Raw genomic sequence first — 13504 nt, forward strand, 5'->3', positions numbered from 1 at the left:
AGCACATAAATCAAGGCCTGTCCTTGGAGCAGCTATCAATCTCCTTGTAATTAAATAATTTAACATGATACAATGATGTTATAATACTAGTGCTTTAACATGAAGGATGCAGAGCCATCAGAGTCTTCAGGAAAGAATAAATCTCTGCACAACTTTAAATGTGCATAGAACTTGGAGGGGAGAAGACAGTCACTGGGAATGGAAAGATGTGCAAATGACGATGAGGAGGTGGATCTGTAAACTCAGAGGAGAGAAGCAATGGGTGGATGGAAAGGACAAGGCCCAAGTACCCTCATATGAATTTTTAAAATTGGGGTGAAATGTTTATGAAATCAAAGTTTATGATTTTGGCAGTGTGTGACAAAGTCCCTGTTAATGGTGATAAATCCATCAAGGGATTGCTGAAAAGACAAAAGGACAGAGTGCCAGCAGGGGGGCAGGTTGGTTGAGAATCTGTTACAAAAAACCAACCCCCTCAAGTTTTACACACATAGGAAAATTAATTTTAAAACTTTTGGAGCATGCTATGCTTCTATCATCTGTTTTACATCACACATGGTCTCACTTTGTTTAAAAGCCATCTACACTTATTTTTCTCTCAGGTTTGGTCAAGGAAGAACCTAGATAGTCAGGAGAGTGCATAAGCAGGCCCAAACTTCCTCTTTTGGTTCCATCTTCTCCTTGGGGTTTCCCCATTTAGATTTCCACTGCCACCTCTTAGACACTGCTCAGGAAGATATTGCTCCTTCTTCTGCTTTAAAACTCTGGGCCAACTAGGCACACACAGCCCTTTGTGTGTTCCTATGATTATGGTTCAGATGAGCTCTGACATTAGAAAGGGAAAAATATGAATAAAAACTTGAATGAATGCCAAAGGATAACAAAAAAAAGATAATTACCCACAAGCAGTCAAGTTGAAAAGTTTGGTTTCTAATCCTGAGGTAACAGAACCCTTGGCCCACAGGCTCATACAAAGTTTTGGCATTTCTGTTCCCTTGCTTGTCAGCCTCCCTCCTGACTCCCTGCCTTCGTATTATGGGTTTCACCTTATATTCTCTAAAAAACAAGTCACTTCTCCAGATTTAAAACTTTACAGGTCCCTGATAACTTCACTTGGTTCTGGTATCTTGTCCAAAGGTTGATGCCATACTTTACCATGTGTTTATTTTGGCACAAAGAATCATCCTATACTTCTTGGCTCTGACAATTCATGGGAAACTCTCCTCACCCCATAAGAGGAAGAAATATCATGACCCAAATGAAACAATCCCTTAAAATTTTTAGCATGGTATACATGGAAATTAAATGACTATTTTAGAGTAATAGGAGGGTTTTAGTATCACTGCCTTCTAGTTGTTATATTGAAAAACCAAGAATCTAGCAGGAGCTGAAAGAACTATTGATCCATGGGCCCTGGCTGGGCAACATTTTAAATTCCTGAATTCACAGATATAGATTGGATATCGTAGAGCAAGTGTGTTTAAGTAAGCTTCATGATTGCAATGTGGATCTCTCATCTGGAAGTATATCAGGATAAGTGAACTAGCAGCATTGGGCCCAGCATCATGATAGGTGGGGAAGGGAGGATGGAAAGCAAAAAGATGTGGTATTTAAATTATTCTCATGGAATAATTCAAGAAGACTATAGCTTATTGTTAATTGAAACTTATTGTTGATGAGGTGGTAGGAGTTGAGGAAAGAGTGGTTAACAGTGATTTATGTATATACATATAGACGTGTATATATTTATATGAACACCAAATTGTTCTTGAAGACTTTAGAATAAAGAAGAATCTCTACCACTTCATATGCCCTTGGGAATCACAGTATCATATTGATTTGAAGGAGACCTGAGATTTTTCATGCAGTGGAGGCATTTAGCACAGTGCCTTGTATGTGTTAGATACCTGATACATATTTATTAAATAATAAATAAATGTCAAAAATATCTGTTGATTCATACTTCCAGACTACCCCATTTACCCCCTGGACAACAAAATAAGTCCATATTGGGCATCTCTATGAGCTGTCCATTCTGGAGTATAAAGAGAAATAAGAGCTACAGCTTCTATTTTCTATGTCTAGCTGGGGAGTCTATTCACAGGGTATAATTAGAAAACTGCACAAATTAGCATATGATTAAACAAGGCATAGCATATGAAAGAACTTAACAAATATAAAATACTGCATAAATGTTAGAATTGTAAATGTTAAATGGGATGGAGGATACTATGAGTGCAATGGCAGATGTGAAAGAGGAACTCACTATTTGTAGCTTAATGGGAGGGGAATGACCTAGGACCTCACCATCTTATTACTAGAAAGACTAGCACAGTTTCATCCTCTCATTGCTGCCATATACTAAGAGTTTGATACTAATACATGTTTGATAAAGTTCTCTGCATTGAAGGGCATTGACATTGGTGAGGAAGACATCAAGGAAGACCCAGCACTTGATTTTAGTAGGCCTTAGAGGATGAGTAGCATTTAGATAATTGGGGAGTGGGGAAACAGAGCATGATGTATGAGCTTCATATATCTGGGAAGACAGTGTCCTGGAGAATAATAGGGGCATCCATTAAACATTTATAGAAATATTTTTACTGTTATATAACAGAAGGGTCTAGAGAAATAGAATATCAAACAGAGAAGTGATTACAGACTACCTGTCTACTGCACATGACCCAATTTTCTAAATATTTGGCTTTTTGATGATCTATACCTTCTCTTGTCTCCATTCTTGCTTCCAGCAAGCTGCTGTGGGTAAGAGTGGTATCTGCCAGTGGACCGGTCCCACGCAGAGATTCCTTCAGGTTCATTTCCAATGGCTCTGTCATTCCCTCCAGCCAATTTTCCTTTTGATGTTAACATCCCTGGTTTCCTTCCCAGGACCTCCCACATCTTAGCCAAAGGGCTCTGGCAACTTGATTTGGATTCAGCCTTGAATTCCTCCCTTCTTTTCTCACAGTGAGTTTTCTGCCAGGGATGTGCTGGGAGTAAGCCAAGTTCTCTTGGGCTCTAGCATTGCCATGCTGCCAAAGAACCCTGTTCAAAGTCGTCTCTTACTGAAGGCATCTGGCCCTCCCCTGGTGGGGTGTTATGTTCCACTCATGCTCTTTGCTTTATCCAGCTGTCACACATCCAGTCACTTCCATTCAGACAGGTACATTTTTCTAAGGAACCCTTGAGTAGAAGAGAGCTGGAAGAAGTGAATCATTTATTCTAAGTGTCTTTCCCAGGGACATAGCTGCCCACTCGGCACATTTTGGACCAGAAGAAGGTATCCACCATCTTAGGTGTGAGTGGGCAAGATATATTCTCCTACAGATTTGAATTGCCTTTTTTCTTAAATAGGAACTCTCAAAAGGTGTCATGCATCTGGATTTTTCTGTCACCATGATTTTCTTCCTCAAGTAGTTCTGCCCTCTGAACCCTATTACTTCCTAGTAATCCAAAATTGAGAAAACCATTTCCTCTTCAGAATGATATAGTTTCTCATTAGAGATAAGATTTGTACCATCGCCCTCATAGGATTGTTAGGAATGCGAAATACGTTAATGAAGGCTAAAGCACTATGCAAACTATGAAAAATTATATGCTGGTTTGTTTAAGTGCAAACGCTCCTTAGGTAGAACAGGTAAGATTGTTCCTTATCAAATTAGTAATATAATATACAAGTTGCCTCATTTATTGGAGCTCAGAAACTTTAATGCAGCACGAATATTACAAGTTCTCTGATTTTTTCCTCCAGCACTAATATTTGATAGTTTTATGAGTCTTTTTCTTCTATATGGAGAGTATATAATCATACTTACTTGAGTGACCCAGAATTTGTCCTCGTTACCCTGCTTTTCCACCTCATCAGTGACTTTACTGACAATCCCAGTAATGATGCGTGACATTTACTGAGACGCTACTCTAGGTGAGGCATCATGCTCATGTAGGGGATACCAGGCTGAATAAGTCACATCCAGCCCCTTCCACCACACATATGTTACCTGCAGCACCTAACAAGGACCTAAGGACCAACTAGGTACAATTGATAGATGAATCAGTTAAAAGTTCTGACATCACTTTGCAAATACCAAACTCTCTACAGCAGTCTAGACTTCTCAGACATACAAGCCCAGGGTGGGCAGAGGTGAGTACAGATTGTATGCAGATCGAGTACTGGCCTAATTGTGTTATGGTTAAGTTTGAATGAGGAGCTAATTAGTTTGTATGATGGTCCTGTAGGGTAGAAACTGTATTATAGCTACATTTATTTCTATGAAATCAGTTAGCAGCCAAAGACGCCCACTGAAATGAATAGAAACTAATTGAAAATAATAGAGAATTACCTGAACATATACTGCCAGTAAATTAAATTAATTGAAGGTAATTGATAGTGACTGGAATTAATAAAAGTAATGGAAACAAATTGTACCTAGTTGAAATTTATTGAAATTGAATTAAACTCAATAACTCAAAGTCTATTAAATTTAATAGATTCTAGTTGATATTAATTATAGACAATGCTTAATAACAGACCATTCTTAAAGTGTTCCAACTGCATTTTCACAATACTATTGTCTTTAACACGTAAAAATAAATTCTAAGAAGGAAAAAAATGGCATTCATAGAAATAAAATACTTCTTTGGAATTTTAGATTTCTCTGTGGAGTAGCTGAATTAGAAGAATTTTATACTGATAATAGAGATTACCCTGAAGACTTGGGAAGATAAAAATGGTTTACTTCTTTTGGGAGGAGACTTTTATTAGAGTTTAATGAGAACATTTTACCTGTTAAAACATTAACTTTGATTTGATAAATACTCTTGCAGAAGGTATTGTATTCAGAATTGACCGTCTTTTTAGCTGTACTGCCAGATTCCTCTTCTTTTTTTTTTTTTAACTACTTTTTCCCTCCCTCAGTTACAAAACATCCCCAAAGTTCCCAAGGTTTTTCATAGACATATGGCGGAGGCTACAAGAGCTTGTATTTTCAGCTTCTTCCTTCTCAGCATTGGATATTTGGGGGAAAAAAAAATCCTGTGTTCAAGTTCCTATTGTGGAATTATATCAGCCAGGTCCTTCCCCATCAGTGACAGCTCATACATACATTTGGCACTGCTGTTCACATCCATCATGCTTCCCCCATCCTTGCTGCTTATGAGTAATGGAATAGCATTGTTTTGTGAAAAAGTAATTTTCTCTCAAAAGAACTGAATCAATTATATTTTACATGAAATATTTATTAAATGGTTAGATAACTGTAGATGAAGCTCACCATGTGCAGTGGGAATAAATGCCAAATCATTCTGCTTAAATCAGGAGAAGTCAGTATTCAGTATGCAAATCAATGATTCCTGTACTAACTATGTACCAGAAATATGGATGGGGCATATTAAAAATGTTCTGCTCAGGGGAGGATCTCAAGCTTCAGTGTTGTTTTTTTTTTTTTCAAATATCCTCCAAGTGATTATGAAGACTATCCAAGGGGGTAAACCACTAGGCTAAATACTGTGGGTTTGTTTTTGGCTTCTGCCTTCTTTTCCTCCAACCCAACTTACTTTTCCTTAACTCTGGGGTTCTTGGGTCAGCTCTTTATCCTTCTCTCTTTTTAAATATTTCTTGTAGAGTGAAGTCATTAATGTGACAACATAAACAGCTACTGAAAATCTCTCCCCAGAGATTCAGTGAAAATAAGGACAGTTGTCTCTTGTCCAGAACTCTGGAGGAAGGTATAGACTGAAGAAGCTGAATAGAAGAAAGAGAAAAATATCAGGTTGGAAACGTCCATCCATACTAGCCAGTCCTCTTCCCTCCCCCACACTAGGTCTCGCCCAGCTTGGGAAATTCCCAGAGGCAGCAACTGGGTTCCCTTCCACCTTCTATCAGGGACACAGACTATGAAATCTCTCACAGCAGTGAGACAGAGCCCCACCTATATCCAGACATGGAGACCCAAGCCACAGGGAACCATAGAAGGACATAAGCTGGAGGGAAGGACAGAATAAAAAAGGGCAGCAAGGAAGAGCTTCCAAAATGGGGGATCAGGGAGGGAACTGCAAAATCTTCCCTAAAAGCAACAAGTAGCCAGGCAGAAACTATGCAAATCAACTGTTTGAGGACCCAGGAGGCAGCAGAAGACATCTCAAGGCCCAGGTCAGTGAGGGACAAAGAGTCTGAGAAAACATGGGCAGACACTTTGTTTCCAGTCCTGGGTCCTGGTGCCTATTCCCCAGCCTTGAAGAAAAGGCAGCTGGAGGCCTGATCCTTGCCTGGGGGACGGCTGCGGACTGGAGCAGCTGGGGGAAATTCTCCACCACAAGTAATGTGTGGGACACAGCCCCACATTGAGCCAGATTTTGGCTGGTAAAGTGATGGCACAGGAATCCCACAGTTTTAGCCCCACTGGGTCAGATGCTGCTGGGGCTCTGAGGTAAACACCTTCTGAGGACAATTAAGTCACCAAACAGTGCCATCTTCTGGCTGGCCAGAAAGCACAAGGGAAAAGAGAGGGCTTTTCAGAGCCTCTCTTGACCCTATCCCAGGCCCATTGGAACTGGTCTACACACCCCCTGCATGGGTACCCATCCCTGTTTTGGCTGAGAAATACAAATGACCCAACTGTCAAAATAGTGCCCTAATACTAACCCAGGCAACAACTAAAACCTGGACAAGAGAGAGAGAAATCAACCCTCAGAAGAGATCCATCAAGATAATCAGATGGCCAGATATCAGCAAAAATCACAAGGTACACTAAAACTCAAGAAGAAATGACCTAGTCAAAGGAACTGATCAAAAATTAGGAGATACAGAACTGGAAAAACTAATCAAAGATATGCAAACAAATCTCCTGAATCAATTCAAAGAAATGAAGGAAAATGTGTATAAAGAGATAAAGTATATTAAGAAGACACTAGAAGAGCATGAAGAAGAATTTGAAAGAAAACACAGAAAAATAACAGATATTATGGAAATAAAAGAAACTGTAGATGAAATTAAAAATATATTACAGACACAACAGATTTGAAGAGGCAGAATTAGTGAGCTAGAAGACAGAAGACTGAACAGACACAAGAACAAACAGAAAAAAAAGGGAAAACTTTGAGCAGGGTCTCTGAGAAATGATTCACAGTATAAAGCACAAAAATATATGCATCATAGGTGTCTGAGAAGGAGAAAAGAAGGGAAAAGGGCCAGGAAGAATGTTCAAAGAAACAATGGCTGAAAATTTCCCAACCTGTATACAAGACATAAATATGCAAATCCAAGAAGCCCAATGTACTCCAGAGTAAATTCATACAGACCCATTCCAAGATACACAGTAATCAGATTGTCAAATGCCAATGAGGAGAAAATTCTGAAAGTAGCAAGAGAAAAGCATTCACCATATACAAGGGAAGCCAAATAAGATTACATGCTGATTTCTCATGAGTCACCATGGAATTAAGAAGGCAGTGGTATGATATATTAAGACACTGAACAAGAAAAAATGCCAGTCAAGAATTTTCTATCCAGCAAAGCTGTCCATCAAAAGTGAGGGAGAATTTAAAATATTCATAGATAAACAGAAGCTTAGAGGGTTCGTTAATAGGAGACTGGCCCTATGAGACTACTAAAGGGAGTCCTGCCAGATAAAAAGAAAAGACAAGAGAGACAGGCCTGGAGGAAGGTACAGAATTGAAGAATATTAGTAAGGGTAACTTAAAGGAGAAAAAGAGAGAGAGAGAAAAAATAGATCTGACAAATAAAAACCAAAGAATAACTGCCTTTAGAGTAATAACATCGAATGTTACTAGATTAAACTCCCCAATCAAAAGACAAAGATTGGCAGAATGTATTAAAGTATATGATTCCTCTATATGCTGTTTATAAGAGACTCATCTTAGACCCAATGATGTAAATAAGTTGAAAGTGAAAGGATGGAAAAAGAAATTCCATGTAAGTAGTAACCAAAAGAAAACTGGGATAGCTATACCAATATCAGACAAAATAGACTTTAAATGCAAAAATTTTATAAGAGATAAAGAAGAACACTATATAGTACTAAACGGGGCAATCCATCAAGAAGAAATAACAATCAGAAATATCTATGCTCCTAATCAAGGTGCCCCAAAGTACATGAGGCAAACACTGGCAAAACTGAAGGAGTCACAGACAACTCTACCATAATAGTGGGAGATTTCAACACACCACTCTCTCCAATAGATAGAAAAACTAAACAGAGGATCAATAAGGAAACAGAGAACCTAAGTTATATCATATATGAACTAGACCTAACAGACATATATAGAACACTGCATCCCCAAACAGCAGGATGTACATTCTTCTCAAGTGCTCATGGGACATTCTCAAGGATAGAACATATGCTGGAGCACAAAATAGGTCTTGATAAATTTTAAAAGACTGAAATCATAGAAAGTATTTTCTCTGATCATCCTGGAATGAAGCTGGAAATCAATAACAAATGGAGAATCAGAAAATATACAAGTATATGGAGGTTAAACAACATGCTCTTAATCAGTGGGTCAAAAAAGAAATTGCAAGGGTAATCAGTAAATATCTCAAGATGAATGAAAATGAGAGCATGATGCAACAAAAGTTATGGGATCCAGCAAAGGCAGTGCTGAGAGGGAAATTTATAATCCTAAATGCCTACATTAAAAAAGGAGGAAAGAGCTAAAATCAATGTCCTAACTGAACAAATGGAGAAACTGGAGAAGGAGCAGCAAACTAATCCCAAAGCAAGTAGAAGGAAAGAAATATCAAAGATTAGAGCAGAAATTAATGAAATGGGGAAATCAAAAAACACTAGAGGGAATCAATAAACCAGAAGTTGGTTCTCTGAGAAGATCAATAAAATCAATAAACCCTTAGCTAGCCTGACAAAGACAAAAAGAGAGAAGCTGCAAATATAAAATCAGAAATGATGGGGGGGTGGGGCATTACCATGGACCCCAAAGAAACAAAAAAGAGCATAAGTAGTTATATCAACAACTGTAAGTTAACAAGCTAGATAACTTGCATGAAATGAACAGCTTCTTACAAAAACATGAGCAACCTACACTGACTTGAGAAGAAATAAAAGACCTCAACAAACTCATCACAATTAAAGAGATCAAAACAGTCATAAAAAACCTACTAGGAAAGAAAAGCCCAGAAACAAATGGCTTCAGAGGTGAGTTTTACCAAGCATTCTAAGAAGAATTAATACCATTCCTGTTCAAACTCTTCCAAAAAATTGAAGAAGAGGGAACACCACCTAACTCATTCTATGAAGTTAACGTAACACTAACACCAAAGCTGGATAAAGATACTATAAAAAAAGAAAACTATAGACCAATCTCTCTAACGAATGTAGATGCAAAAATCCTCGACAAAATACTTGCAAATAGAATCCAACAGCATATGAAAAGAATTATACACTATGATCAAGTGGGTTTTATTACAGACATGCAAGGGTGGTTCAACACAAGAAAATCAATTAATGTAATACATCACATTAATGAATTAAAAGGGAAAAACCACACGATCATATCACTTGATGCAGAAAAGGCATCTGACAAAATTCAGCATCCTTTCATGATAAAAACACTTCAAAAGGTAGGAATCAAAGGGAACTTCCTCAACATGATTAAGTCATATCTGAAAACCCCACAGCTAACAGCATACTCAATGGTGAGAGAATGAAAGATTTCCCTCTAAGATTGGGAACAAGACAAGGATGCCCTCTCTCACCACTGCTATTCAACATTATGCTAGACGTTCTAGCTAGAGCAATTAGGCAAGAAAAAGACATAAAAAGTATCCAAATTGGAAAGAAAGAAGTAAAACTGTTGCTATTTGCAGATGACATGATCTTAAACTTAGAAAATCCAGAAAAAATGACAGCAAAGCTACCTGAGCTAATAAGCAAGTTCAACAAAGTGGCAAGATACAAAATCAACACACAAAAATTAATGGCCCTTCTATATAGTAGTAATGAGCAATCTAAGAAGGTAATCAAGAAAAAAAATCCACTTATAATAGCACCTAAAATAATCAAATAGCTAGGAATAAACCTAACTAAGGATGTAAAGGACTTGTACACAGAAAACTACAAAACATTGCTGAAAGAAATCAAAGAAAACCTGAATAAATGGAAAGATGCTATGTTTATCCATGGATTGGAAGTCTAAATGTCATTAAGATGTCAGTTCTATCCAAATTGAGCTCTGTAGCAATATCAATCAATGCAAAACCAATCAAAATTTTAACTACTGTGCAGAAATGAAGAAGCTAATTATCAATTTTATTTGGAAGGGTAACGGTTCTCAAATAGCCAAAAACATTTTGAAAAAGAATGAAGTGGGAGGTATCACACTTCCTGACTTTAAAGCCTATTATGAAGCCACAGTGGTCAAAACAGCATGGTACTGGCATAAAGACAGACATGTTGATCAATGCAATCAAATTGAGAGTTCAGAAATAGACCCTAAGAACTATGGTCAATTGTGTTTTTTTTTGTTGTTGTTGTTGTTTTTTTGATACATGCATATATTTAATAATGAAACAATTCATCAACAAGAAAAAATTAGAAAAAATTCATGAGACTTCAATTCTATGGAAGAGAATGGGAAACCAAGGCAATAAGATATAGCAATTGACCCAGAAGGACACATGATGAGTAAGGAAAAGTCAAATTTGGCTAAGATAATGTTATATGCTCTTGAAAAGGAGAATGACTGAAGTACCCACTTACTTGACTGCTTTGAAGTAGGCAGCCTCACTGTATGCTGTATGGAACGGAGGCAAAGAGCCAGGGAAGTGTGGGAGAGGACAGGGAGAAGAGCAATGTGGAACCTAGAAGAAATTGAAATAGAGTTACCAAAGAGATGACTCTCAGGCCCTTTGTTTCCTCAGAAGTCTAAAACGAACCTGTTCTAAGTCTTTAAGTCAGTCAAATTCAGTGATCACATAATGAGCACTAGGCACTGTGAGGAAGGGGGTATGGTTGCATTTACAAAAATAAAGGAATGACAGTTCCTACTCTCAAGGAGCTTACAACCTATATGGGGGGACAGATCCCCCACAAAACAACTACAAAACATATTTATTAGGTAATATAAATACAAATAAATATAAACAATATATGAAAGCTAAGGGGTACTATGGCAATAATTGCTTAGAAGTCCTTAGTCAGTCATAGAAGACTTCCTGAAGGAAAAAGTTTGGACTTCAAGTATAGTGTTAGTGTTGAGTAGGGCACATGCAAAGGCATGGAAGTGGGAATAAATATGTCATGTCCAGTAAGTAGATTAGCTTGGTTAGAGTATAAAGTCTAAATAGGTCTAGTAAAAAGTAAGAGGTGTATTTGATGAAAGACACTGCAATGTTAGGTCCCTAAAAACAAAATGAGCAGGGAAAGAAAGTTTCCTTTTGGTAATGATTATAAGTGACCAGAGGTCCAGGACCAATTCTACTGTTCTCAAAAGTTTTGGAGTTACTCTAAGAGAAAGAAACTAGCAGTGGGATGGCAGAGAAGTACACAGCATCCTTGAGCAATTCAAATAAAAGGAACCGCCTTGTATGAGAATTCTCAGGAAGTGGCAAGTAGACCCCCAAAGGCAAGGAAGTTAGACTCAATGAAATTCCTAGGTAGAGGATCTGTCACCCAAGGCCAGCTAGATCCCAGCAATCTCAAGGGCTCAAGCAGAATGTCCTTGACCCTTGTTACTAATTCTTGGTGGGAATCAGATTGTGTATGCTTATAAAATAATTTTTAAAATTTTGAACGATAGTGACAACTTTATAATTCTAACATTTTAGAAATTAAAATAGTAAGATGAGAGGAGCCCTAATCTATAGGGAATGTTCCTGCCCTGAAGAAGGACAGGTTAGCAAGGGCCCAAATTCTTCCCTGGTCTTTAAGTGGAAAGGCAAATCATCACACCATGGAAAGTGTTTGCTTTCAGCCAAAGCAAACAAGACCTCTTCCTTTAAGCCTGTTGATCTGAACCTGTTCCAGGAAGAAAAAAAAGAGTTCAGGCCAGACGTTTAGCAACAGCCAGAGTTGTACCCTAGGTCACGAGAGTTCTGCTGGGAGGTACAGGGTCCCACTGATGTTGAAATCGGCTGCTGGGACCCAATCTGGATGCCATTTGCCTCTGTGAACATCAAATAAACCCTGCTGGATCTTCCTATGTATTTCTTTGGCTGTGTTAATGAAGGCCTCTTCAACATTGGAGGCTGTTTTGGCTGAAGTCTCCATGAATATAAGTCCATGCTCCTGAGCAAAGGCCTCTCCTTCTTCTCTCTTTACATCCCTGCAGGACTCTAAGTCACTCTTATTCCCAATCAACATGATAACCATATTGGAGGTGGAGTGTTGCCGGGCATCCTCCAACCACAAGGTGAGATGACTGAAGGTTTCACGCCTTGTAATGTCCTACACCAGCAGTGCTCCAACTGTTCCCCTGTAGTAGGAATGGGTGATAGAATGGAAGGATTCTTGCCCAGCCGTATCCCAGATTTGTAGTTTGATTTGTTTTCCATCAATGTTGACCATGCAGGCACCAAACTCCACACCAATTGTGAGGTTGTGAACAGGCTGGAACCGCTGGTCGGTTAACTGCAGAAGGAGACATGATTTGCCCACCCCTGTGTCCCCGATGATGATGTACTTGAAGAGATAAGCATAAGTCATGGTCCCAATTCCTCTGGATTCCGAGTCTGCCCAATATCTACAGCCACTTACCTCTGGCCTCTCTGGCTGCTCCAGTTAATTGTTTTTTGATAAGGCTCTGAAGCCTACTCAACTGGGACAGAACAAACTCTTCAATAAATGGTGTTGGGAGAACTGGATATCCATAACCAGAAGAATGAAAGAAGATCCCTATCTCACACCCTATTCAAAAATTGACCCAAAATGGATCAAAGACCTAAGTATAAGAACCAGTACCATAAAACTCCTAGAAGAAAATCTAGGGAAACATCTTCAAGATCTAATGATAGCGGGAGTTTCTTAGACTTTACACCTAAAGCACAAAATAGAAAATAGATAAATGGGAATGCCTCAAAATTGAATATTTCAGTGCTTCAAAGGACTTTGTCAAAAGGGTGAAAAGGCAACCAACTCAATGGGAGAAAATATTTGGAAACCATATCTGATAAAGGTTGGATATCCAATATATACAAAGAAATTCTACAACTCAACAATAAAAATACAAACAACCAATTAAAAAATGGGTAAAGGACATGAATAGACATTTCTCCAAAGAGGAAATACAGATGGCTAAAAGGCAAATGAAAAGATGCCCTGCTTCACTAGCTATAAGGGAATTGCAAATCAAAAACACATTAAGATATCATCTCACACCTAGAATGGCCACTATTAAACAAACAGGAAACTACAAGTGTTGGAGAAGATGTGGAGAAATTGGCACACTATTCACTGCTGGCTGAATGCAAAATGGTACAGCTGCTGTAGAGGATGGTTTATCGGTTCCTCAGGAAGGTAGGTATAGAATTTCCTTA

At 38.4% G+C, this 13504-nt stretch overlaps 1 pseudogene; it reads right to left on the bottom strand.

Annotated features, from left to right (window-relative positions):
• Window positions 1-12025: 12025 nt before the first annotated feature.
• Window positions 12026-12674, bottom strand: LOC119511544 (annotated as a pseudogene).
• Between the last annotated feature and the right edge of the window lie 830 nt (window positions 12675-13504).

Source organism: Choloepus didactylus, chromosome 16, assembly GCF_015220235.1.
Source record: "Choloepus didactylus isolate mChoDid1 chromosome 16, mChoDid1.pri, whole genome shotgun sequence".
NCBI classification, from domain to species: Eukaryota; Metazoa; Chordata; class Mammalia; order Pilosa; family Megalonychidae; genus Choloepus; species Choloepus didactylus.